This window comes from Podarcis erhardii (genome assembly GCF_964252035.2).
Source record: "Podarcis erhardii genome assembly, chromosome: 10".
NCBI classification, from domain to species: Eukaryota; Metazoa; Chordata; class Lepidosauria; order Squamata; family Lacertidae; genus Podarcis; species Podarcis erhardii.
Genome location: NC_138500.1, coordinates 48,879,450 through 48,906,484, shown reverse-complemented (window position 1 = coordinate 48,906,484; position 27,035 = coordinate 48,879,450). Strand labels below are relative to the sequence as shown.

Below are 27,035 nucleotides of genomic sequence, written 5' to 3'. Positions count from 1 at the left end.
GAGTGCTGACGCTCAGGAGGCAAAGCATTTTCATGCTATCATTCAAGAACAGCTGGGATAGCAAAGGGGATGGCGCTCACACATCAAACTCAGTGGTGCAGTGTGTTTTCTCAATAGAAGCGTGAGGCCAAGCAGCGAGGCAGTGGTGTGTGCAGTGGTGTACAGGGTGGTTGGTCAAATAGATTTACTGCTTGGCTGTCTTCTTGGGAGCAGCTGCTACATCCCACAAAGAGCAGACAAACTGCATGATGGCCTTCTTGTATCTCAAAGTTAAGTTTCTACACAACAAAGCAAGCAACACGCATCCGTATGTGCCAGACTTCCAGTTACAATTCAATATGCAACTGCAATTTCTTGTATAGTACAGAAGCAAGGAATACCGATGATGATAAGGTTCAAAAATACATACGAGATGTAATATGTGCGCATTAGGTAGGGATGACAGTGAACTTGTCGGGAATAACTGTGAGCTCTGCTTCCTGCGCAAACCCAGGTGCAAAGCCCAGGTGTGCTCAGAAAGCTCCTTAATATTCCCTAAACCATCAGCCTGATCTCGTGCCCTGCAGGTGCAGTTAGAAGTTCACTTTCGTGCCACGGCTGTAAAAAGCTCTGCACATAAGTGGAAATGCAGGCAAGAACGTGTTGCTTTAGTACTCAAAAAAGTGCTTGATTTCATTGAACTCAGTGCGCTGAAGACCGTTTTTCTTCTGACTTGTTGGTTAGAAAGGAATGGAGCTGTATGGTGAGGCATTCAGTTTGAACCCGTGCATGCTTGCTTGAGAGTAAGTCTTCGTGGTTTGTTCAGGAAAGTGGACGAAGATCAGGATTGTAAGCTGGGGAGATAAAAGTGTTAGAGGACTGCATATAGTCCTCAGCTGTTGTCATTGCAAGCTTGACAGCAAAGTACTTCTACTCCAGAGATTTTCTGCAGCAGGGGGCTCTTAACAGTTTTGCTCGTGAAAATATTGCCTCATGATAAAGTGCCATGCAAATTGGATGGACAGAAACATGCACAACAAAGCATTAGGCAGATCAAGAGAGTAATATCTGCTTTTCCATAATGGTAGATTTTAAATTTATTTCAGGTGACTGTTTATAGCAACATGAATTGCATAAGACCTTAGCGGCTGCTTAGAAACTTCTTTTAATGTCAAGTGCTGGCAGGCAGGCAGGCAGTCAACAATGCAAGGCTCAAATGCCTCGCATTAACTTTGGGGCGAGGTCACATTGTGGCCCAAAGTTTCTGTTCTGAGATTATTGTGATTATTTTTATAAGCTCCCCCCAACAAGTTTATTGTTACCTGTTGCTGTGTTCTTGTTTCAACAAATCTTTGAAGCAGAAAGAGTAATGTTTATGTCCAACGATTTTCTGCCAGACCACATAGGAGCCCAAAGGAGGGGAAGATACCAACTTCTAAATCTGAGCACTAATGTTTAGTGGAATTTGGTATTATCAAACGGCATCAAGCTCAGTGAAAGGTCTAAAGAAATTGATAAGCACACAATGCTTTGTACATCAGTAGGCATCTTGCTTGAAATTGGGAACAAATTTTTAGTTCTAAAACCTTGGTCTGGTTTTTGATATTGGTCATAAGTCTGACATTGCCTTCTTTCTTCAACGAGCCAGTATGGTGTAGTGGTTAAGAGCAGTAGACTCGTAATCTGGTGAACTGGGTTCGCGTCTCCACTCCTCCACATGCAGCTGCTGGGTGACCTTGGGCTAGTCACACTTCTCTGAAGTCTCTCAGCCCCACTCACCTCACAGAGTGTTTGTTGTGGGGGAGGAAGGGAAAGGAGAATGTTAGCCGCTTTGAGACTCCTTCGGGTAGTGATAAAGCGGGATATCAAATCCAAACTCTTCTTCTTCAATGCTGGCAAGAGGAATGTGAAGAATATTAGACCTTCTCTGTCCGCTCCCACCCCCCTATCCTGTTGTGTGAATTGGATCCCTTGGGTTGTTCTTGTTGAGCTGCCTTGTTAACCTTTCAGGTCACCACATCCAGCCAATTGTTTTTGCAGTTTAGACAAAAATCACTCTTCATAAATGCTCTGTTTCCCTGCAAACTCTTTCCTATTTATCTAGCTAAAAATGCTGCTGCAGGTTACCAACCAAGTATGCATTCCTGACCTTTTGTTATTACCACCACCCAAGAAAGGTCACCATGCTGGGTTCTGCACTTTAGGAATAGAATTGCCCGACCTGAATGCATCTAACTGAACCTCATTTGGTCAATGGTTCAGCATACTTGAGCATTTCCAAGAAGGTAGCCATTATCACCCACCCTCTACTGTGCATCATGTAGGTAGCAGAAAGGACAGAGTCTGTTGCATCAAACATCTTAAACTTCACAATAATTTGGCCTCCATTAATTATCTTTCGGTGCACTGCTTTTGCATGTACAGTGGTACCTCTGGTTAAGTACTTAATTCGTTCCGGAGGTCTGTTCTTAACCTGAAACTGTTCTTAACATGAAGCACCACTTTAGCTAATGGGGCCTCCTGCTGCCGCCGCGCCGCCACCATGCAATTTCTGTTCTCATCCTGAAGCAAAGTTCTTAACCCGAGGTACTATTTCTGGGTTTGTGAAGTCTGTAACCTGAAGCATATGTAACCTGAAGCATATGTAACCCAAGGTACCACCGTATTTTCCTACTTCATTTGCCCTTTGCACAGCACCCAAATGGCAAAGGAACCGAGCCATTGAAGTAGCTTTCCAAGTGTTCCTCTGGCCTCATATACAGCTTTGGAGAGCTAGCTCCAAATGTCACTGTATCAGGATGTGACTGCATGGCTTTTTTCTGCTTTAAGGCATGTGGAACTCATTCAGGTGCTCAGTCTCGTGTGGAAAGTGCCTAGTTCCATCTAGCAGTGGCTAGAACATCGTGCACTGTTTTCCTGCTGCTTCAAGCTTTTCCTGCAGTGGTCAGTAGTGGACTTCATGGCTCCCTTTCCATGGATTCTGAAAGACCTAGCCAAGCCAGACACTGGCGATGCTTGACTACTGTGCTGTGGAGCAGGCAGTCCCACTTTCTCTACATAATCTACCCCTTTTCTTCTCAGACTTCATATCCACGATCTATGCTAATAAGTGCATGTATGTACTTTAAAAAATATTGCATTCAGCAATATTGCATTCAGAGAGTGGCAAATCTCAACAACGTAGCTCTGTGTTAAAAGTAAAAAAAAAATTTTTTTTGCCCTTTGTGTTTTAGCTGAATAGATATTACACATAGTCATTATAGAATCAAACTACTTATGTTCAGGTGTGTTTGATTCTGAATCTATATTTTGAGCCATAATCTAATTATTTTGACAATTTTGGTCATGTGCCGGATTTAGAATTTAACTATGTAGTAATCTGACTTATCTACCCAAACACCTGGTTCCATTCAGTTCACATTGAAGTGAATTGAAATTCCAAACAATGTTTGATCAAAAATCCACTGACATAAACTGAAATGTTTATGTCAGTGGATTTTTGGTCAAACATTCATTGTTTGGAAAATTTAAAAAGCACACACATAACAAGAGGGAAGTCATGAATTTTCACTGTATGTCCACCATTTTTGTTTTTTAAAAACAATCTTTCGACCGTATTTTAGTACTTATCTAATTGAAAGATTTATGGGGATGTTTAGTTAGTCTGACAGCACCAAGCTGAACTCTGTAGCTGAGTTCCAGTCTGGTATGACTGGTAAAACAGCATGTACTTTTGGCCGTTCTTTCGATGTTGTTCAAATGATGTCAGGAATCACAGTGAACAAGAAATGAATTGTTTCCCCGTTGAACCTGCTTGAGGAATTAGAAGCTGCTATTTGAACTGTTGCTTACAAGCGTAATTTCTAGGTAACAAGCGTAATTTCTAGGTATAAATTTATCTTCATATTGTAAGTTCTAATAGTCTGGGAAGAAGAGGAGAAGAAAAAGAAGATACCCATAGGTTTTGAGAGTTACTGATTTATTTGTATGTTTTGGAATACTAATAGAAAACAGAAACAGAAAGATCATTCTCGAGAGTGGCAGCAGTTCCTGCCTTGTACAGCTGTGGGCAACTTATGGGCAAGGGCGAGAAAAGCTTCCCATGCTATTGGCTGGCCAGTGTCATCAGCCCCGGTTGGTGGTGGAGAGTGACAGGACTCCCCTACCTCTTTTGCCATTAAATTGACCAATCAGAGGCCAGTGGAGTGGGAATTTGGAGATGGGGAAGTCTGTTTCCACCCAGATCCACGTCTCCAAATTATAAAAGCCACCTTTCAACAATCCCCATTGAGCATCCCAGCCTCCCACTCTGTATAAATTTTGGCTCCACTTGAAGGTAAGCAGGTTGTGTATGTGTTTATGACCTTGTTGAGGAGTGACTCGGTTGCCATATTTGTGGCCAGGGAGGAATTTACCTGCATACCGAATGGGCTTGTTTAGAGGTTTTCCCTGCCTCGCAGCAATTGCCACAACTTCTTGGTGGGAAAAGGCATTGGGTTGCATCCTTCGTCTAATTAGGGGTGCGTGAAGCAGCTATGCCCCCCTCTTCTCAGGATCAAAGTATCAGGGCACCTTGGTTATGGAGTCCAAGGAGGAGGATTCTGTCCATATACCCAGAAAGGGGCTAACGCGCCATGGAACTCCCCAGTTGGCATCCTGGAGGGGTCACCTGTATTTGATGTGCATCATATGGGGATCCTTAACTCAGGATTGACCCTGATGGAAATAATCAGCCAGCAACCAAGATGGCATATCCAGTGCTAAAGCGAAAGCCTCCTTACATCTCTAATCAATAAAGTAACCTGTTTGATCTCCCCCCAAAGTTGCAATGTTGTTTATTGCTTCCTATGCCCCTACCTCAGCAACCTCAAGCTTACTGCGATTGGCCTGCAAAATAATTTGCCAGAAGCAATTGTTTAAGGCTTTTAATGCATTTATTTAATACAAATATATCTAATAGTTTCTCAGTCAGATTTAAGTTAAATATCTACTGGGGATAATTTGTGTGTGTGCTGCTAACAAGTGGAGTAAGTGAGAAAGCTTGGATGCATTTCTGTAGCTAACAATACTGAAATATATGTAACGTTATATGGTGCATATATTTTCACTTTGTGTCTATCTAAAATGCTGTAAATTTATTCACTAAACAGCTAAACAATAGGATTCTGCATTTTGTTTGATGAGTGCATTTGAAATTGTTAAAACAAAATAAAAAAATTTTTTCTTTGCAGTAGCACCTTAAAGACCAACTGAGTTAGTTCTAGGTATGAGCTTTCGTGTGCATGCACACTTCTTCAGATAAGAAGAAGTATTTGAAATTGTTGTTAGTCCTAGAGATGAATCCACAGGATAAATGCAGGCGACATATTCCTTATTCACCCCATCTTTCTAATGGGCTGGGTACTTTGCTCTGCTCATCACAAGTTTCTTACGGCCGTATTCTCCCCCATATAATATTAATCTCTTCTCATAAAGTATTTTGAACTTCATTTATGAAAAAAGGTCAAATAGGAGGTATCTATTATTATTCTAATCGTTGCCATAAATCAGTTCGGGTGTCACTCTGTTCCATGCAAATGAACACAGCACAGCTTGTATCCTAGCTGATTTCCTGTCCTCGTTTCCCTTCCTCTGTTCCTTCTGCCAGTCCCTTAGGAAGTTGTCTAAAAGCTGACTCTTAGCACTTTAGAAATGGTGGCACTAGCCATTTCACTCCACTGTCAACCTGAATGAAAGAATGAACGAATGAATGAGCACATTAATGAAGGGGGTGGGGAGGGGGAGAGCAGAAACTTATGAAAGGAGAAAGACAATAGGGAATGGCAAGAACATCCCTTGCACAAGGTAAGGATGAATGCTGAGCACAAATAGGGAGGGAAAGTGAAACAAAAGATTTTTTTTAAAAAAAGTTGTCTAATTAATTGCATTCAAAAACCCTCTCCTAGAGCAACTGAGCCAAAGCTGTAAGACAGGTGGGGAATAGGGTCCCTATTTTTTCCACCCTCCCATGTCAGCTAGGTAAAGGTAAAGGGACCCCTCACCATTAGGTCCAGTCGTGACCGACTCTGGGGTTGCGGCGCTCATCTCGCTTTATTGGCCGAGGGAGCTGCCATACAGCTTCCGGGTCATGTGGCCAGCATGACTAAGCTGCTTCTGGTGAACCAGAGCAGCACACGGAAACGCCGTTTACCTTCCCGCCAGAGCGGTACCTATTTATCTACTTACACTTTGACGTGCTTTCGAACTGCTAGGTTGGCAGGAGCAGGGACTGAGCAACGGGAGCTCACCCCGTCGCGGGGATTCGAACTGCCGACCTTCTGATTGGCAAGTCCTACCTGATGTCATAATGATTTCCGGTGATTGACACTTGTTAAAGCTCAAAAGGAGGTTGACGTAACCCCTGATCGGTGGTCACAGTAACCTCTTGATGGCACAGCTTTCAAAGGGCATGCCTTCAGAGGGGCTTGCTGTAACTGCCAATCAGCTGTTTACAGGGATTCCTTGTCAAGTCAGTTTGGAGGAAGTGGTTTGCCTTGAAACCATCTCCTCTGTGTGATACGTTCCCCCCCTCTGCAGACATCTGCGATTTGAGGAAGTGGTTTAAAACCAAACTGCTTCTCAGCTGCGCTTGCATCCTTTATGAGGAACTCCTTAATGCAGTCAAGCCCAGCAAGGCTCCCAGCATCGTTCACTGTGAGCTCCCGATGGTTCCTTTGCAGCCGCAACTGTACCTGCTTCACACCTGGTGCTCTTATTAGAACCGAAAAATAACTGTCACACTAAAATAGTTAACATGCTAAGAAGAAGGCCACCTAAACTACTCATTGCCATATTTTAGAGTCTCCACTACTATGAGAGCAGAGATCTTTCCAGACCGCCCAAGTGTCCTTATTTTCCAGGGACGTCCCTGATTTAGAGAAGCCATCTCAGTTTATGATTTGATCCTGGAATGTCTCACTTTTCCTTAGGCTCTCCCTATTTTCATTGGGAAATGTTGGAGGGTATGGAGTTATCCGACCCCCAAGCTGTCCGAAGGCAATCCTGTATAGGGGAGGTTTTTTAAAAAAATAAATAAATAATGTTTTATTATGTTTTTATATACAGTGGTACCTCAGGTTAAGAACTTAATTCGTTCTGGAGGTCTTTTCTTAATCTGAAACTGTTCTTAACCTGAAGCACCACTTTAGCTAATGGGGCCTCCCGCTGCACCGCTGCTGCATGATTTCTGTTCTCATCCTGAAGCAAAGCTCTTAACCTGAGGTACTGTTTCTGGGTTAGCGGAGTCTGTAACCTGAAGCATCTGTAACCTGAAGCGTCTGTAACCCGAGGTACCACTGTATGTTGAAAGCTGCCCAGAGTGGTTGGGCAACCCAGTAAGCTGGGTATAAATAGTAAAATTATCATTGTGGAATGAGACGTCCCTATTTTCATCAGAGAAATGTTGGAGGGTATGTATTTCACCCACAGCCCCATAAAGGGTTGGACATAATAAGATGAGGCTGCTGTAGCAGGCCAAAGGCCCTCCTAGTTTAGCACCATGTTCTCACACTACATTATCTGTAATGTGAGGTAATGTAGTTACAGAAGAGTTTAAGATTGAGAAAGGAACATGACAGGGCTGCCCAATCTCCCCATTGCTTTTTATATCGGTCCTGGAGGTTTTGCTCAACATGATTAGAAAGTTACAGATAGGTAGCCGTGTTGGTCTGTCATGGTCAAAACAAAATAAAAAAATTCCTTCCAGTAGCTATCTGAAGAAGTGTGCATGCACACGAAAGCTCATACCTAGAACTAACTCAGTTGGTCTTTAAGGTGCTACTGGAAGGAATTTTTTTATTATGATTAGAAAGGACCAATTGGTTAAAGGTATACAACTCGGAGCTAAACAGTATAAATTGAAAGCTTTTGCTGATGATTTAGTTTTGACATTACAGGAGCCAGAATCCAGTACTAAAAGAGTATTGCAATTAATTCAAGAATTTGGTCAAGTGGCGGGATTTAAGTTGAATGAGCTGAAAACTAAGGTGTTAGAGAAAAACTTAACAGAGATTGAGAAAGAGAGGTTTCAGAAGGAGACAGGACTAACATTGGTTAAGAAAGTGTTGGACATAATAAGATGAGGCTGCTGTAGCAGGCCAAAGGCCCTCCTAGTTTAGCACCATGTTCTCACAGTGGCCAACTAGATTGCTGTGGGAAACATGCACTCTGTGGGAAACAGCATTCTGACATCCTGTAATTTGCAGCAACTATTCAGAGCCTGTGACAATGTAGGTGGAACCTTGCCATCATGGCTGGTTTCCAAGGAACTTTCTTTCAAATTAAGCCTGACTCAGATCGCACCTGAGGGCTAGTATCCTGTGCACATTTACCTGGGTGTAATTGAACTCAGTGGGAATTGCTTCTGGGTATGGATTGCGGTACTGAAGGGGAATATTACTCCTAGTTTTCTATTAAGTAATAAAGAAATGTTCTTTGTACCATTTCTGGTAAAGGAGGCTTATTGGAAATATTTGCAGTGTTGGGAAATACCATCAGCTGATTCATGTGGGAATCCTTAAAGCACAGTCTGGAGCTCTTAAGTTGACTAACAGGAGACAAGTTATCGGCAGAAGGTGAACCCAGGATCTATTCCAGTTCCAAAGCCTTGCTTAATACTCTAGCAACATTTCAGCAAAACCACTGGAAGAACCACTGGCCAAATATTCAGTGATTTTCTTTTTAATCCTTTTACTCCTTTAAAAGTTTACACACTGAATGTTTTACAGGGGGAAATCAGCTAAGTAAATGTTTGTGTGAGGAGATGGAGGTTTTTGCCCTGTCTGTACTTAGCGGTAAAAAAAGGGAGAATTTATCGGTGTGTGCACACATAGAAGAACACAGTTGTACATAAAACAGGGTTGGACAGAGGGTAACATTATTGATATATCCCTGGGTGACTTGCTGCGGATTGGTAATAGCAGCAACAAAATGACTGCCCTGCCCCAAATTATACAGCTGATAGAGAGCTTGGAAGTTCAGGGAAGTTTTTAACGTGTGATATTTTACTGTATTTTTGGTTTCTATGGAAGCCGCCCAGAGTGGCTGGGGAGGCCCAGCCAGATGGGTGGGGTATAAATAATAATAAATTATTATTATTATTATTATTATTATTATTATTATTATTATTATTAAAAGACCAGGAGTGGTGTTTTGGGTTCAGGGCTGTTGGACATCATTTGGTACTGGTCCTCCAGATCCTAGGTTCAGAATAATTTAGTCTTACTGTTGTACCAAGCATGGAGTAACAATAATAAATAAAAACGATATTAGTAATAATTAGGGCAAAGGTTTTGTGCAACTGATATATTATCCAAAACCAGTTTGAAGACTATATTGTGATATCAGTTTCATAATTTTTGACCTGGCAATATATTATGAATCGTGATGTGTGTGTGTGTATGTGTGTGTTTGTGTTTGTGTGCTATGCAAAAATCACAACATGGGGGAAACCATGAAGCCAGCCAATGCTTCTCTCAATTCCTGCAGCCCCTGTTAACTCTGCCATTTCAGTTCTCACCTGTCTCATTGCAGGCGGCAGTGAATTACAAAGAGCAGCTGCTGGCAAAAATCACAATGCGGGAAAAACCATGCAGCCAACCAATACCTCTACATAGCTTCATCCTTATTTGAGACATCATGATATGTCAGTATATCACGATATTTAGCTGGTGATCTATTACAGTGTTGAAAACCAGATATTGCCCAGTCCTAGTAATAATAACAGCAAAGTAGGAGCGGTAAGCGTAAAGTCTTCTTACTTCTGGTGTAGACATGGGAGAACTAGTTCAATAGTGTTAGGGCTTAAATGTGATGCATCCCTTGGAACATACCGCCTGTTTTCGATGACACTTTGTGGGTTGTCCTATGAACAGGAATCGAGCTTCCTGTTGGATTATGCTCACTGGATTTAAATTGCACAAAACAAGCATGGCCCCAAACTCTCCTTTTCAGTCTTCTGAAGGGGCCTGTTGTAGGGAGACCTATATTAAGTAAACAGAAAAAGAACAGGAGGAGGAATGCTGAACCATATCCATACTTATCATTTCTGCGACAGTTAACACAGAAATAGGAGAAGGGACCCTGCCTTATTTCCAGGGTTAAGACTATACAAAGCCTTGTGCGAGATCAAATGATGGGATGGGTGGATTTCCCACAAGTCGTTCTTCAGATGTAAGAGAACTCTGTTTTCTGGAACTAGCCAGCTGGGATTCTTGGTTTCACAATTCTTACTGCTTCAGTGGGTAATTTCAATTGTGTTAGTTGACTCCTGCCAAGTTCATTAACCTTTTGTGGCTTCCCCTTCCTCCCGCCTCTAACAACTTCCAGAGAAAGGAACTGTTTGTATTTGTTTTGCTAAAAGGGTGGACTTGAATTCTTGAGATGAGCCCCGCTGAGGACGGAACTTCTTGTGTTTGGTTGAACTCTTACCACCAAGGGTGACACAGTTTTGCTCTTTTGACTCTGCCAGGAGAGAATCCATCTATTTGTTTCCTCACCTGCAACAGTGTTTATTTGGATCCTGCTGTGGGGAGAAATGGACTGTCTACTTCCTTGGCTGGAAGGAAGCCCCCAGAAACTGTTCACTATCCAGAAGAGAAACGGGCTTATTTCAAATGTCTTTGTCTCTCCCTGCAGCCTAAGGATGAGTGAGCCTTTGTGTCAGGGAACATGTCTGCTGGCGTGACTTTTCTTAGAAACATAAAGGGACAAAAGCGGAGGCAAGGAGACAAAAGAAATGCACCTTGGTAGTAGAATAGAATTGTAGAGTTGGAAAAGTCCACAAGGGTCATCTAGTCCAACCCCCTGCAATTCAGGAATGTTTTTGCCCAGCTTGGGGCTTGACCCTGCAACCCTGAGAAGAGAAAATTTTCAAATAGCTTACTTCATATGGTTCTCACTTGGAGTCAATTCTGGCAAATGCCTGGCTAGTGTAGTAGCATAGTGGATAAGGGCTAGATAAGAGATTGTGCTTTTGTGTTTGATTGCCAAACTGTGGTTTATCAGCTAGATAAATTACTGTTTGGTGATTAATAGAGAGCATGACATCTGCAAATAGTCTGAGACATTGCAATGGAAACTCCCATAAATCTCAAATCAGATCCAAATTATAATACAAAACAACAAACAAACCCCTAGCATCAAAAAGAGACTTCCATGATAAACATATCTATCCCTTCTTTATGATCTTTTCAGCCATAGGTCAAGGCAAATAACTTTTTATGCATCCAGGTTTTGGGGTTTAAATGTTCATTATGCTGCCTCTGTGCAGGAATTTCATTTTTTTGTGTGCTCTCTCTCTCTCTCTCTCTCTCTCTCTCTGTCTCTGTCTCTCGGTTATTGCTGGTTTTTCCATTGTCCCTTAGTTGGATTAATTCCATAAATTTAATTCTGTCAGTTGCTTGATCCGTTTTATCTGCCCAATTTTTCATCTGAATAAAACAATAAGTCTGACGAAGAAAAAGGCTTTCTTTGTTTTTAGATGATGTAGGGGCACATCATATCAGGCACTAGCTTTGAAGAAATTTCCCCTGATGTATGTCATAGAAGGGGAAAGCTTCTTTTAAAATGGTGCCTGCTGCTTACGGTTTTTGAAAGGAATTGCGCAAAAACAATTTACAAGTTTTTTTGTCTTCTAAAAAACAAAAACAAAATTTAAGATCTGCTGCTGTGTTCATCTGTGGGACCTTTTTGTTTTATCAAGATTTTTTTTAAAAAAAAAATAAATGAACGGAAACAGTTCATTGATTGAATTTTCAAAGTCTAGCATTCAGAAGACTTGTAGTGCTGAGCTGCAGTAGGTCACGGCCAGTAGCAGATTCCACTGAGCAACAGGTCAATGGAGACACCACTAAAAAGGGATATCAATACAGTGGTACCTCAGGTTAAGTACTTAATTCATTCCGGAGGTCCGTTCTTAACCTGAAGCACCACTTTAGCCTATGGGGCCTCCTGCTGCTGCCGCACCCCCGGAGCACAATTTCTGTTCTTATCCTGAAGCAAAGTTCTTAACCCAAGGTACTATTTCTGGGTTAGCGGAGTCTGTAACCTGAAGCATATGTAACCCGAGGTACCACTGTATATAGAAGACACTCTGAACGAGATACATATATTCCAAGATTTCTGTTTCATGACTGTCTCTGTCTGTCTGTCTTTCTGTTTTATTTCTCACCCACCTGTGAATTTAGTCCAGGACTTACACCGTAGCCTGCACTGAATTCTTTCTGATTGGTTGATCGAAACTCCCTTCTTATTGACTATCTCCTGTCATCTAAAACTTCAGCCAGGACACAGCCAGTGTCTGGGTAACATGATGAGCTTTTTGGTTGACAAGAGATGCTGCATATTGTTATGAATTGGTTTTGACTCGAACCGCAGCCTAAACAGCAGATCCTGACACCTTTTGCCTTACCTCTCAAAATACCTGGCCCTCTGTGTTGCAAACTTATGAGCAGTATCTGGGGATGTTGTCCAGCTTGCAGTTCGCTGGTTTGCAGTACTTTCAGGGTAGTAGGGGGTGGGTGGGTTAAAGGTCTGTTGCAGAGACCCGTGGCGTGTTGTTTTGATAATATGTGGTGGCTTGCTGTCTGGATTCCTGTTAAATTCAGGGTCATTATGCTGGAATAACAGCCCTGGTATCTCTTGTTTAATATGGAGCAAAGGTTAAGTATCTAATAGGTGGTAAGCAGGACTTTGCATAAATAGGGCTTGGGAATGACTTCCACGAATGAACACTGTTAAGGAATGCATCCGTTGTTGTAAACAGAGGAGCCCGCTGAGCTCTATGCTGTGATTTTGTGTTATTTCTGACATGATTTCCTTATATAGTTCTCTCCACCCTGAAAATTCTGTGCTTTTATAACCATAATAATTATACTGGATGCCCTAAAGAAATTTATCTTATGATCACATAACACTGGAAAAATACAATGTTCTCTACCTTTTAAGCTTTAACCTTTGTCCTACTTAACACAGTCAAGCATGCAGCTATTAAATAATTCTGATACCCTGTCTTATTATTACTTAATCCTGGCATGCCACTGTTATCTAAGCTAATAAATCTTCAGCTGTATGTGTTGGAGCTATGCAAATAATTCATTAAAAAGTTCTTTGTTCAATGACAGTTGCATCCTTTTTTCCCTCTTTTTTGAAAAAATAATGAGAGAATGAGAAAGGTATTCTTTCTCAGTCAAGGCACTCCTTTAGTTTCTGTTGCAAGGTTGTTGTTTTCTTCACCCAGGTTTGCAAGCCTCTGTTGCACTCACCACCCAAGTTCAGGGGGAAGATTTTCCATGACATTTCTATGCTCAGAAATGGATTCGGTCACTACTGGATGTCTTCAATCTTCCAGCTGGGCCCCAAATAAGTGGGGGTCTTGAAGTCACCAAGAGACCCTGATCTCTCAACTGCAGCATACATGCCATGGATGGATCTCTTCTCTCTTCTGATACACAGATCCCAAGGAGAGCCAGAGCCACACCAAGCAGGCTGCAATCATTTCAGAAGCTATGCTTTTGCACACACAGATCCTGTCGCAAAAAACTGCTGCTGTCTTTGCCCAGCCTAACTTTGCATGTACATGTTAGGTAGTGTAAATGACTATTGTGAGAGCCAGTGTGGTGTAGTGGTTAAGAGCGGTGGACTTGTAATCTGGTGAACCGGGTTTGCGTCTCTGCTCCTCCACATGCAGCTGCTGGGTGACCTTGGGCTAGTCACACTTCTCTGAAGTCTCTCAGCCCCACTCACCTCACAGAGTGTTTGTTGTGGGGGAGGAAGGGAAAGGAGAATGTTAACTGCTTTGCGACTCCTTAGGGAAGTGATAAAGTGGGATATCAAATCCAAACTCTTCTTCTTCCTCTATTGCTTCTGTGCAGCGATACTGCATGATCCTGGATGAACAGAAGCAGGCAGGGTGCCAGCCTAGACTACAGCCTTGGCACAGTTGGAGTCTTCCCTTCTTTCCATGTCCTCAGATGACTCAGACTGGTTAGCAAGGAAGCTTCATTCTGCACTCTTCTTCTAAGCCCAAGTTTGTGCCAGTACCTAGGCTACAAGACCGAGCCTGTTAGAAATTCCCCTTAAAAACTAGTCCTGTCCTGTTAATCAATTTCCCCTGGTGGTAAGATTCCAGTTGAATGTATGCTCACAGTAGTAAAGTAACATTACAGTTTAAAAACCAAACTGGGTGTTATAAAAGCAGAACGCCCTTTTTACTGCTATATGATAAGGGGTGGGGAACATGTAATGGCAACAGCTGCCCATGAAGTATGTGGTATCATATTCATCATATGTGTTTGGAAGTTTCAATGTAGCACATATCCTATATTCCTTTTTCATCTCCAGGACAGTTTATTAGTAGAAAAGGGACAATTAACAAGTTTAGAAGATGAACAGCTAAGAAGGATATGGTAGTAAAATAACCACCATCATATTAGGGGATTATCTAGTGTCCTGAAATATGAAGGTTGCTGTGTGAAAACCAAAGCAGCTAACAAGACATTTAGTATCAATATGTACACTCAAAATCATTATAAACGTAAACTCGTCTTTCTGGGAAAGCTTGTAAAAGTACCGTATTTTTCGCCCTATACGACGCACGTTTTCCCCTCCAAAAATGAAGGGGAAATCTGGGTGCGTCCTATGGGGTGAATGCAGGCTTTCGCTGAAGCTTGGAGAGCGAGAGGGGTCCGTGTGCACCGACCCCTCTCGCTCTTCAGGCTTCAGGAAGACATCCGCAGCCTAGGCAGCCCTGCGGGAACTCCCGCAGGGCTGTCTAGGCTGCGTATAGCAGCGTGTTTCCCGGAGCACCGGGCGCGCTGAAAGCAGAGCGCCCGGTGCTTCGGGAACGTATCCACAGCCTAGGCAGCCCTGTGGGAGTTCCCGCAGGGCTGCCTAGGCTGCGAATAGCAGCCTGCCGCCCGGCGCGAAGGGCATCCTGAAGCAGAGTGCCCCTCGCGCCGGGCAGACATCCGCAGCGTGGGGAGCGCTGTGGGAGTTCCCCGCAGGGCTCCCCACGCTGCGGATAGCAGCCTGCCGCCCGGCACGAGTAGCGCCCTGAAGCAGAGCGCCCCTCGCGCCGGGCAGACATCCGCAGCGTGGGGAGCCCTGCAGGAGTTCCCCGCAGGACTCCCCACACTGTGGATAGCAGCCTGCCACTCGGTGGGCAGGGCGTGCTGAAGCAGAGCACCCCGCGCGCCGTGCAGACATCGGCCAGCCCCACAAGCTCGGGGGGCAGCAGGGAGGTGCAGCGCCGCCATCCTGCTGTTCCTCGACCTGGTTCGGTTTCCCCGACCTGGTTTTTTTTTGGGGGGGGAAATAAAGGGAAATTTTTTCCCCTTTATTTCCCCCCAAAAAAAACTAAGTGCGTCCTATGGGACGGAGCGTCCTATGGGACGAAAAATACGGTAAACATTAGCATTCGTATTTTATGGCATGTATACCATGCTGGGTCTTTTCTAACTTGTCTTCCACAAGGCTGGTTGATGCCCCAGTGCTGAAGGACCCGATCCAAGCTGCCTCAAAACAAACCTTTCATTGTGGCACCACAAGGATGTAGATGACTGGAGTGAACGGGCAGGTATAGAGAAGCTAAGGCAAGTCTTCAGCTATGTTAGTGCCAAGTTGTGCAGGGGCTTTGTATACTAATGGTAAATTCGGTCCGTTAGCATATTGGCTTCCTATCCTATGCAAATTGTGTGGGGCTTGATATTTGTTGTTGTTTAGTCCTTTAGTCGTGTCCGACTCTTCATGACCGCATGGACCAGAGCACGCCAGGCACTCCTGTCTTCCACTGCCTCCCGCAGTTTGGTCAAACTCATGCTGGTAGCTTTGAGAACACTGTCCAACCATCTCATCCTCTGTCGCCCCCTTCTCCTTGTGCCCTCAATCTTTCCCAAGATTGATATAGACTGTGACAATAGGGGGGGGGCAGAGCAGGGAAATGTTAACCCCTAACTGCAGTCCCTGTCCCTCCCCTACATCTATTCAGAGAGTTTAGGGAGCCTTCCAAACAACATGGACAATTGTATGAGAGGGGCACAGGGAGGCTGTAGCGGGAAGGAAGAATCTGCAGAAAATCACCTCTGCTTCTCTCACACTAGCACACCTTTCCATTATATCAAAATCCATCACACATAATGATTCACACACGCCCTCTTAATAAGACTTGCTTCTTATCCTCTTAATGCACAAAGTCTGGTCTGAAAAAATATGGTCTAGTTTTCTAATAAAGTCTGACCCAAGGAGCTGCTAAATTCTCCCAAATAAATGCTACCCTGCTAGAGACTTTGCAACGCTGTGTGGCTTATATAAGGAAACTTAATTTTTATTTTACTGCTGCATTTCTGAGGTTATAGAAATGATTTTCTGTGTCACTTCCACATGCAGCACCATTGCTTTGTGGACTGAATATTATTTTATAGTTGAGTCACTCCTGCAAATATATATCATAGAATTGTGACTGTGACTCTTCTAAACAAGGGTAGTGTTTCATTCATTAAAAATATAATACTTCAGTACTTTTAATAAATGATCATTATCTCTGTGAAGTAGCACAAAAGGGTTTAAAAAGAAGTCCTTGTAACCTTCTGCACTAAGTAGTCTGAGATGCCTTTTCAGTTTTCAATTGGTTGCCTAAAATAAACAAACAGCATGCTTTATCACCGACCAATCAGGATTACAAAAGGGCTTTAAATGCTCATACTAAAGTTTCTATAGCCAGGAGAGTTAATTATTGTCTTTGGACAGAGGTCTTCTACCAGGTAATTCACCACTTTCTCTTCCAGTTTTACTTAAAGATAGCAGACAATGTTGGACCATAATAATGGATATTAATAATTAGCAGTAATGAAATGATTATGGGATGTTTTGCATTGTGCTGGCATGTTGGTGTAATTGTTTAACTGCATGTATCACATGTATATTAGGTCTTTTAGGCTGCAACTCTGTAGAAACTTACGTGAATTCAAGTTGCATTGAATTTAGTGGGGCATACTCCTGAGCAAATGTGTTTACATACCTCTAGCCCCAGCCTTTTCAAAATCAGATGTATTCCTAGTCATTTCAACATAACAAATGCAACAATTTTACTGTGTTACAGGTGATGATGGAAACCTTTTCATGAATAATTTGAAGAGTATGTGAAAGGCCTGGTTATGAATTTTTCCAAGTTCTTATTTTTATTAAGAAATAATATTTTTAAGATATTCTTGTGATATAGTTTCCTTTGGGAATCAGTCTATATATTTATTCCTTCTCTTAACTGACGGTGTTTGCCTGATTTATCAGTTCACCAAAGCCTTTGCCTAAATTAGAGAGCCTAACAATTTTCATGAAAGCTAATCACTTATGCAAAAAAAAGCTCTAAAAATTAATCAACCTCTATCTGTTTCATCAAATCGGCAATACCTTTGAGTAATTAATGGAACGCTACCTGCTACAATGATGAAATGTCTGCATAATTCACAAAGGGCTGTGGTTATTTTGCAGATTTGACAAATGAGCTTGAAAATTCACCAGTTAGGCAGGGGATTCGCTTTATTCCTTATTTGTTGATTCCTGAGATTAGTCTGAACTTTAGTTTATTTCATGACCTATTAAGACATTGCTGATTTCCCCGCATTAGTCAGGGACTTCATTTAAACTGTGAGAGTCAGGCAGAAGTAGTCAGAATTTTATGTTGCAAGCAGAAGAGCTTCTTCATTTCAGCAATTTATATACTGCTGAAACTTGCTCAAATAACCACTATTAAACATTTATTTAGTGCCAATCATTGTGCTGTATGATGTTACCAGTTACACATGGAACAACTTTTCATGACTTAAAGCAGTATTTTGATTTTAAACGTAAAACCATTTATGATTACTATTTTACAAATATAGCAATTGACAGTATACTTTTCACAGTGCAATCCCAAACATGCATACTTAGAAGTAAGTTCCATTGATCTTCATGATGTTTAAACCCAGATCATATAGGAATGGAGCCTTAGGGTGTAATCCAATTCTCTCTTACCTGGGAGTAAATTCCATTGAATTAAATGCGTAGGCATGTAAGATTGCATTGCCAGCATGTATACATCTGTAGATGGCAATAATCTGGGAAATTATCCATTGTTATGCATATTGAGACTACTTCCAGACTAGATTTAGTCAACGTATTTGTACATTAAGTAAAACCGAGTGGGTGGAGGATTTAATTAATGCATGCTGGATGGAAAGGGGGAAATGAATAGACTAGGCAAGTGAAAAAAGAAAAATGAGGACTGTAAAGCAAAATTTATGCTGGATTTCAAGGACAAAAAGTGGAAATATAAAGTGAAAGGGACGAGTGGCAATAAAAGAGACCCGACTAAAGAGCTGGATGTGCTTGAAACAGCATCCAAGAAAGATGTTGAATGGTTTCGCAGAATAAGAAGGGGGATAAAGAGACTCATAATGCAGGACATCAGAAATGAATAATCCTTTATGAAATAGTCCAACTTTTATAAGCATGCATTGCCTTGTTAAATAGATACATCTCAAGGTGAGACACCTGATACGATTTCTGCCAAGACCACTGTTATTTTCCCAATCCAGAGATCCACGTGTGCTTCTGAGACAAACAAAATTATTCAAAAACATTTATCTTAGGTCTTTTAAAAAAGGGGGTGGGTGTTTTAGAAGTTGCATTTGTTTTGGTAGCACACAATTTCATATCACTTTGGTGCCCAAACTATACACTTTTATTATAGCATGCTTACTAACAGCCTCTGAGGGTGCTGCAAAAGAGATTGGCCAGAAATCCACTGTGCTTCAAGGCATCATATTTATTTCATTTCTAGACCACCCATTGAGCCAAATCCTCTGGGCAGTTTACAGAAATATAAGCTATATAATATCATCCATAAAGCCATATCAATGCAAAAACTCAACATCCACTATAAAATATTACTAAGAAGCAGCATAAAAACAGACTAGCGTAAAATTAGCAGGTAAAACCAGCAAGAGAAAGCATTTCATGCCTTGACATTTTTCTAAAAAAATCCAACTGAAACTAAAAGGCCTTGTTGAATAAAAAAAAAAGTTAAATTCACTTGGCCTTGAAAATAACATAATATAGGTGCTAGTAAAACCTTTTGAAGGGACGTGGGTGGTGCTGTGGGTTAAGCCACAGAGCCTAGGACTTGCCAATCAGAAGGTCAGCGGTTCGAATCCCCGCGACAGGGTGAGCTCCCATTGCTCGGTCCCAGCTTCTGTCAACCTAGCAGTTGGAAAACACGTCAAAGTGCAAGTAGATAAATAGGTACCGCTCCGGCGGGAAGGTAAACGGCATTTCCGTGCGCTGCTCTGGTTTTGCCAGAAGCGGCTTAGTCATGCTGGCCACATGACCCAGAAGCTGTACATTGGCTCCCTCAGCCAATAAAGCGAGATGAGCACCGCAACCCCACAACTGGACCTAACGGTCAGAGGTCCCTTTACCTTTAAAACCTTTTGGGGGGAGATATTCCATAACTGGGGTGCAACCACCAAGAAGCCTCTCTTGATGCCTGGCCATATACAGGCTGGGAATGCATATGAGAATCCTAACATAGTAATGTTTGTACTACTGACAGAAAGTTATACAGTTGGACCTGCTGTCCTTACTGAGTAAACTTCAAAATATTAGTACTGAGCATGCCATTTGAACAGATGTTCTCTTCAGATGCAAAGTAGTTATACCACCGCTCCAGGTGAATGTTGAGTTCTAGAGATTACAAATAAATTGTTGATCATTCAGAGAAGGGTACAGTTAAGACACTGGCATCACTGCATGTATGACGTTAAAAGAGAATACGATGAAGATGTTCTATAGATGGTATATGACACCGGTGAAATTGGCGAAGATGTATAAGACATGCAATAGATGCTGGAAGTGTAAGGACAAGGAGGGCACTTTCTATCACATGTGGTGGGGCTGTGGGAAGGTGAAAGACTTCTGGGAGAAAATATACAATGAGTTAAAGAAGATCTTAAAGTATACGTTCAGAAAGGAGCCAGAAGTCTTTTTATTAGGACTAATAGGAAAGGAAATAAAAAAGGAAGACTGCAAATTTTTTAGATATGCAATCACAGCCGCAAGAGTGGTATTGGCCCAGAGATGGAGACAGCAGGAAATACCGACCATAGAGGATTGGAGAACAAAATTGTTAGAATACGCAGAGTTAGATAAATTGACAGGAAAGATTAGATACTTAAGAGACCAAAAATTCATCGGGGACTGGGAGAAATATGTAGAGTATCTGGAATGTTTAAGTAAAGGAAAGATGACGCTTAAGGGATTCAAAGAAGCACTGTAAAAAAGTAATAAGTATTGATTAAAGGGAATAGGAGGAAAAGAGATAAATAATGTCAATACAAGTTTGAGGAATGCGTAATGAAAGTGATGAATACGGATGATTTACGGGACAGCTGAGGGAAGTACGAAAGAAAAAGCAGTGATGAAAATGATGTGAAACTATTGTATATATATATATATTATTTTTCGTTGTTGTTGTCGTTTGTCTTGTTTTATGTTTAATAATAAAAATTATATGGAAGAAAAAAAAAAGACACTGGCATTCTTGCAGGATCTTGATCAGATCCAGCCAGGCACCTCTTACATTCTTAAGTGATCCTGAATATATTAGGGTAAGATGAGCCTGCTAGATCAAGCCAAAAGTCCACCAAGGTAGTCAGCAAGAAGCCAAAAGTCCACCAAGGTAGTCAGCAAGAAGAATTTGAGTGCAACTGCACTCTCTGCATGTGTGATTCCCAGCAATTGGTATTCAAAGACATACTCTCACAACGAAGGTGGAACAGATCTATTGTGGCTAGTAGCCATTGATATTCCTTCACCTTTAAGTAGAACTTTAAGATCCCCAAAGCCTGTGTCTCTGTTTAGTATTCCTTATGCTCTTAGTGCTTCCTGAAAAGTTGCTTTAAAAGTAGCACACAAATTGACTTGCCAGGATACCTTCCCGTTTTGTCAAACAGCCAGAGAGAGAGAACAAGAGACTTAGTTTTGTAGCATTTTTCAGTTCCTCCTGGGTAGCCTCAGAGGAAGGAAACATCTTGCCTGACCCACTTAGTATCAGACACATTGGGATGTAAGGTGGGTGGGATAAGCAAGAGCACACTGTGCCATAAAACCACACTAGAATAATAAGAATGTAGTTGGTTTTATGGTACTGACATTGTGTCTGACAATCCATTTTTGATCTCCTATTACAATGCAAGGAAGTAAGGGGATAAAAATTATCAGGAAACCAAGAGTATCCAGAAACTGCAGAAACACAAACAGGAAAGCGAGATGGGATGAACTGGAGAAAGCATGGGATTCTTATGCAGAAAAAAATATTCCTATTTGAAACTGATGTTGTCTATGTGCTCACAGGGCACCCCCAGGGAAGCACATAAGTAGGTTAATGTCATAACATGTTTTTCAAGAAAGGATTAGTATTAAGTTGCAGGTACAGTGGAGCATATGCTTTGAATGCTCAGGCTCCCAGTGAATGGGGCATCACAAATGATGTGAGAGAGAACAAAAAGTTTAAAATGGCATATGGATCCAGACTTACCAATAGTGGAACTCTACTAATAGGACCGGGACGCAGGTGGCGCTGTGGTCTAAACCACAGAGCCTAGGGCTTGCCAGTCAGAAGGTTGGTGGTTTGAATCCCCGCGACGGTGTGAGCTCCCGTTTTTCTGTCCCTGCTCCTGCCAACCTAGCAGTTCGAAAGCACGCCAAAGTGCAAGTAGATAAATAGGTACTGCTCCGGCGGGAAGGTAAACGGCGTTTCTGTGCACTGCTCTGGTTCGCCAAAGCAGCTTAGTCATGCTGGCCACATGACCCGGAAGCTGTACGCTGGCTCCCTCAGCCAATAAAGCGAGATGAGCGCCGCAACCCCAGAGTCGTCCATGACTGGACCTAACGGTCAGGGGTCCCTTTACCTTTACAGTACTAATTTCCACTGATTTCTTGCAGCCCCCTGTTTATCCCCAAGGTTGTTCCTGGGGCGGGGGGTGTATGGACAGATCTATGAAGGTCGCCTTTCCTTTCCTCCAGCAGCAACCTCTGCTGGCTCGGAATCCCTTGCATAATGGAAGGATCCCTTCCATTCACAAAAGGGCATGGCTGGATATGTCCCAGAATCTTTGGATGCCCTGATATATACAGTCACATGTAAAATATGACAATGCTTTAGTATGGGTGATCTTTATCAGACATAAATTTAGTGGCAAACAGCCTATATCGTAGGAGAGAATTGAAGCCATAATGCTGCTTTCCCTTGTTTGTTCTTTTTAAAATTGAAACTACCCAAATCTTATGCCTCCATTTTGCATTTAAGCCTATAATCCTAAACACACTAACTTGGAAATAAATCTTCCGTGAATTCACTTACTATATGTGCACTTCATTTTCTTATTTCTTGAAAGGAATTCTGGACAATTAAGTCTGTCTTCCTACACATGCAGAGAACATCTAGTATGGAAACAGCATTTGGAATAATATTATGAATGCTTTCAAAAGAACAAAGAACAAACTCACTGAAAAGCTTTAAAAGAAAATACCATTGTTCTGACTTGCCTTTTATTTGTGTAGCCCGAAGTAGAAATCACCCAGGTTGTTTCTGAGTTAATTATATTATTTTTACTTTAGATGACAACATAGCAGTTGGGAAAGAGGAAGGGAGGAAAGAGAGATCAAATGGGCTTTGCTGAAAAAGATAGGATTTAAACTGTCAACTTTGTAGGTTCCATTTGTGCTACGCTATTATGTGAGGCAATGGTTCTTACTACTTTACTTGTTCTCAAAATGCAGTAACTCTCGCCTACTGAAAATGCTTCAGGGTCGAACCAATAAAAATAATTTGAATTTTCTAAATAACTATTGCTTTTAGAGGATGCATTTGAGCAAGAAGTCGGCTCCCCACTTCAAAGAATAGTTAATGGTCTTCAGATTCTTCTCTCTCCATGTGCGCCCTGAATCATAGATTTCACTGACATGCGCATGAAAATGTACCGTTCTTTGTGAGCAGGCAATTTTTACCTCAGTCTTTTATGTAGTTTTGAATAAGTGTGTCTCTATTGCAGTTATAATGAACTTGGTTGAAAATCTACGGTATGTCCATTCGTACATGGAGGATTAAGGCAAGAGGGAAATGGTTGCCATAGCAGATCAACACTATCACTGAAGGTATTACCTGCCACAAATCTGCCACGGAGATGCCCCCTCTTTGTTAGCTCTGGTGCTGCTAATGTCACTGCAGGCAACGACTGAAGGGAGAAAGGACAGTATATGAAGTATCAGAGAGAACAAGAGATAGAGCCCCTATGTATCTCAAGGCAACCTTCCAGACTGCATGCCCTGCACGTTATGAACTAGGCAGCACTTACAAAGAGCATCCAAAAAGGTGGCAATCGGGTCTGTAAGTCAATAAACCAGAACATGGTTAAATTCCAATACATGGAGAACCATGATGGAAGGAAGCATGCACCCACTTGCCCACAGCACAAGTCAATTTTTGACCCTGAGGCTTTCAGAGATACAACTCAACTCATGGCACTTTAGGGAGTGGAGCCATTTCAGACAGGTATGGAAGGGAGAGGTTGAGTGATAAGGAGAGGGAATGTCAACATTTCCATGGTCAATAGCTTCGTCGTGTCAGGAGCCCCCAACCCATTGATTTCACAGGCTGGAAGGCCCATGTTCTGTCAAGTCAAGGGTCAGCGGTTTGCTATGACAACAGGCTCTCTTTATATTATTATTGGAACGCCCTTCCACTTCCCTTTTGTGAGGCAGAAATTGGGGCAGGCTTAAAATACCTTCTGAAGATCCATCTATTTAAGCAGGCTTTTCCTTGCTCATAAGAGACATCACACTGCTCTACTTTATTATGCATTGACATTTAATTGATGCCTTATGTGTTATTTCTAATGTATTTTTGCTTATCATGTTGCATGTAGACTTTTTTTTAACAACTTTACTGTGTTTTTATGTATGTGTTTTGTATGCTTAGGAATTTGGCTATTAAGTGGTACATAAATCACCTTCCTGTTTATTGGCTGAAAATAGGAGTATTTAAAAACAACAACAACCAGGTTGACAACACCAGCCATGTAGTTCATAAACATACACAAAACACATACACAGATGCAGCCAAAAAAAGGCTTGAGAAAAAGGTAAAAGACATGCTTTGCCCAGTTACTTCTGGTCCAAGCACTGTTGCCCCTGTGTTAAAATCTACTGGGAAAGGTCAATGCAAAATGAGGAAAATTTAAACACCTTGTATACAGAAAACACTTTATTCTCAAATGCCATTATGCATTGAGCAGATCGACCAAAGAGCTGTTCGCACAGCTGCAATTCCCCATTTTCCTTTCAAAATTTGGGTCATAGTCATTAAAAGTTGCTGCATGGGAGTTTGCTATTACCTAGTCGGCAAATAATTCCCAACTTGTAGCTGGGCATTTTATTCTGGGGGGGTGAAATAGAGAGAGAGAAGAGAACTGAGAGAGCCCTCATAACTGGCTTTTTAAAGTTCATTACACCTTCATTCTGACGCAAATGCTCCTCCAGCTCTCAGATGACAAATGTTACTGAGAGATTTTTATGGGCTTGTTGCAATTTTAATTTTAGTGTGCATTGTTCTACATTTTCACTTGAGGGAATTGCATTATAATTTTCCCGCTCTTGGTACTGGTTTCTTCAGACTTCATTTATTACATTTATATCCAGAATAAGAAAGGGGGTAACAAAAAAGAAAGTGTTTCAAAAGAATGTAAGTTTTGTTAACCCCAAATGACAATAGTAGAAATCTTGCCCCAGAAAATCAGGAAAGAAAATGGTGTTTTCTTTCTGCTATTTTCTTCTTGCATACACTTGCTGTAAGAGTTTCTAAAGTCACATTTCCCCCAAACAATTGTCCAAAAAACCCCACAAAATCTAGCAACAATGAATCTTTCTTTTCCTCCTTTGTAGTAATGAAACCATATTTGTACAATTTTATGGGTCAAGTGGGGAGGGAATACCTGATAGTGATAAAGAAAGGCGGGGAGATCAGTTTTAGGTGCCATTTCAGTTTAAGAGATTTCTCAGTTCGCTTTGAGACAGGGCATTTATGGGATTGGTCAGGATGACGCACACATGGTAACTCAAACTGTGAACATGAAGGAAAGTACTGGGAGGGAAAGGAAGAGAAGGAGATATGTACAAATTGAAATTGATGCCCAAGGTTCCTTAGTAATGGATTTTTGTTGCCATTATAAAATTTCCAGGGAGAGATTAACAGCATCTTGTCTGCTTCTAGGACAACTGGAAGTGTTCTGCGGCTGACTAGGAGAGGTTACAATGACTCCCTGGGACATTTTTAATGTCATCTTGTGCCTCCAAGTCAGGGACACTCTAAAAAAGAACAATAGGGTTCAAGACTAGCACAGTCCAGCCACTGAAATACGAAATTTGGTTTACTAGAGGTTTGTGAACACATTGTGAAGAACATTTGTGCCTCTTAATACCATAATTGGAAATAAAATAATTAGAAAATGCCCAACTGATTTCAATGGGTGCCCACTAAGTATAAGTCTGGATTCAGCCTGCAAGTAGCATTTGAGCAAAAACTTAGTTGTTCCTCCTTAATTAGAAGCAGAAGCTCAGAGTTTTCAAATAATATTTCAGTAGCACATATGACTGTCTCATAGCAACCCTTCTTGCTTATATCAGCTTGACCTTCTCCAGGTCAACTGATGGTCAAAGCTTGTGGTGGCTGGAATGCCAGATGACTAAGAGCAATGCATTCAATGAGATTGCAATGGAAGTCTTTCCTAACATGTTAGTAGAACTCTTTCCCTGCCAACAAGTTCAAGAGGAGCTTTCAGCAGGTTTATTAATTTCTATTTATAAACCTTGGAAACATTCTAGCACACTGTTCGCTCTCACTGAATAAAGGAGAGCTAAATAAATTGTACCCAGTCAGAAACTGGTGGTGTATTTCTGAACGCTTTATGTTGACTTGCTATTACACAAATTGGAAAAGTCCCATAACGCTGTTTCATAGATTGTGGGTACAGTAAGCCTTGGAAAATAGATGTTAACAGAGAAGCTTATCCAACAGGTATGTGCCATTAATAAGAGACTTTCCCTAAAAAGTACATTTCACAGTTGGAAAAAACAATGGTGTGCAGGAATTATGAAGATTGGGGCTAAGGTAAAGGTTGGTACTTAATGGGGTCAGCATTGCAATCTGCAGTTCTGTGCTGCAAAATACTGGTAAAGTAAGATGGAGTGGTTTCAAATGGAGGTCCTAGAAGGCCTAGACCCTTTGACTTTCTTCTAGCAACCCCAGTCCCAAACTGCTTTTCTCCTGGTCTTTGAATGTTGGGGTCGGGTCGGGAGGGAAGGATGTCACAGTGGGAAGTGATGAGCAGATGAAGGTTCAACATGCTGCCTATCACTAGGATCCACACCCTGTTTTTTCAAGTGTTTGATGGTGACCTGAGGACCAAACTACAGACAACACTAAAACACATAGTTTGTCCCAGCTTGTTTTCAATTGATAAATGGTAACTGGAGGGACCCATTGCAGTGTGATTTTGGTGGTGGTGACAGGATCATCCTTTTACCTTCACACACCACGGTCTATTTCTGAAGCTGTTATTTGCATCCACAGCAAGCTACACTTGCTTCTGTGGCAGCTTGACTTCTAGGTTAAGTAGCAGATTTGGAGGGGTTTTTTGGATGGTGGGAACAATGAAGGAAGGGTTTTTAAACTTTCTATCACAGGCCTGATCCTGTTTAACCCTCTCAATCCTGACAGTTGCTATTTAATGTCGTTTTAAAGCAAAATAAAAGAAACGCACAAGGCCAAACCATTCAGTGTACTGTGCAGTTTGGCTCTGAGTTTGAAGAAGCAAGCCTTCTGCCATCATGCATAGTCCTAGACAGGATCATGGGAACGGAAATGCCTGAGAGCTGACAGGCAAAACTTTAGAGTTTATAGGAAGCTGAGACTGATTGATGTGGGG

The 27,035-nt window shown here is 41.8% G+C and overlaps 1 protein-coding gene and 1 long non-coding RNA gene across 6 annotated transcripts in view; both read left to right on the top strand.

Annotated features, from left to right (window-relative positions):
* SLC16A7 (solute carrier family 16 member 7) overlaps positions 1–27,035 on the top strand; it is a 104,174-nt gene that overhangs the window by 7,541 nt on the left and 69,598 nt on the right. Inside the window, exon 1 of one of the 5 annotated variants that reach the window (XM_081878034.1) lies at positions 16,715–16,775. The exons of 3 other annotated variants lie outside the window; for them this stretch is intronic. The gene's annotated coding sequence lies outside the window, so the exon portion shown is untranslated. Of the gene's footprint in view, positions 1–16,714; positions 16,776–26,018; positions 26,126–27,035 lie in introns of those variants that run through there. One more of the 5 variants, XM_081878035.1, reaches the window with a different exon arrangement.
* Positions 19,503–21,642, top strand: LOC309351740. The gene is made up of 3 exons (XR_014160962.1): positions 19,503–19,805; positions 20,600–20,700; positions 20,732–21,642. It is a non-coding gene; the product is annotated as an uncharacterized lncRNA (long non-coding RNA).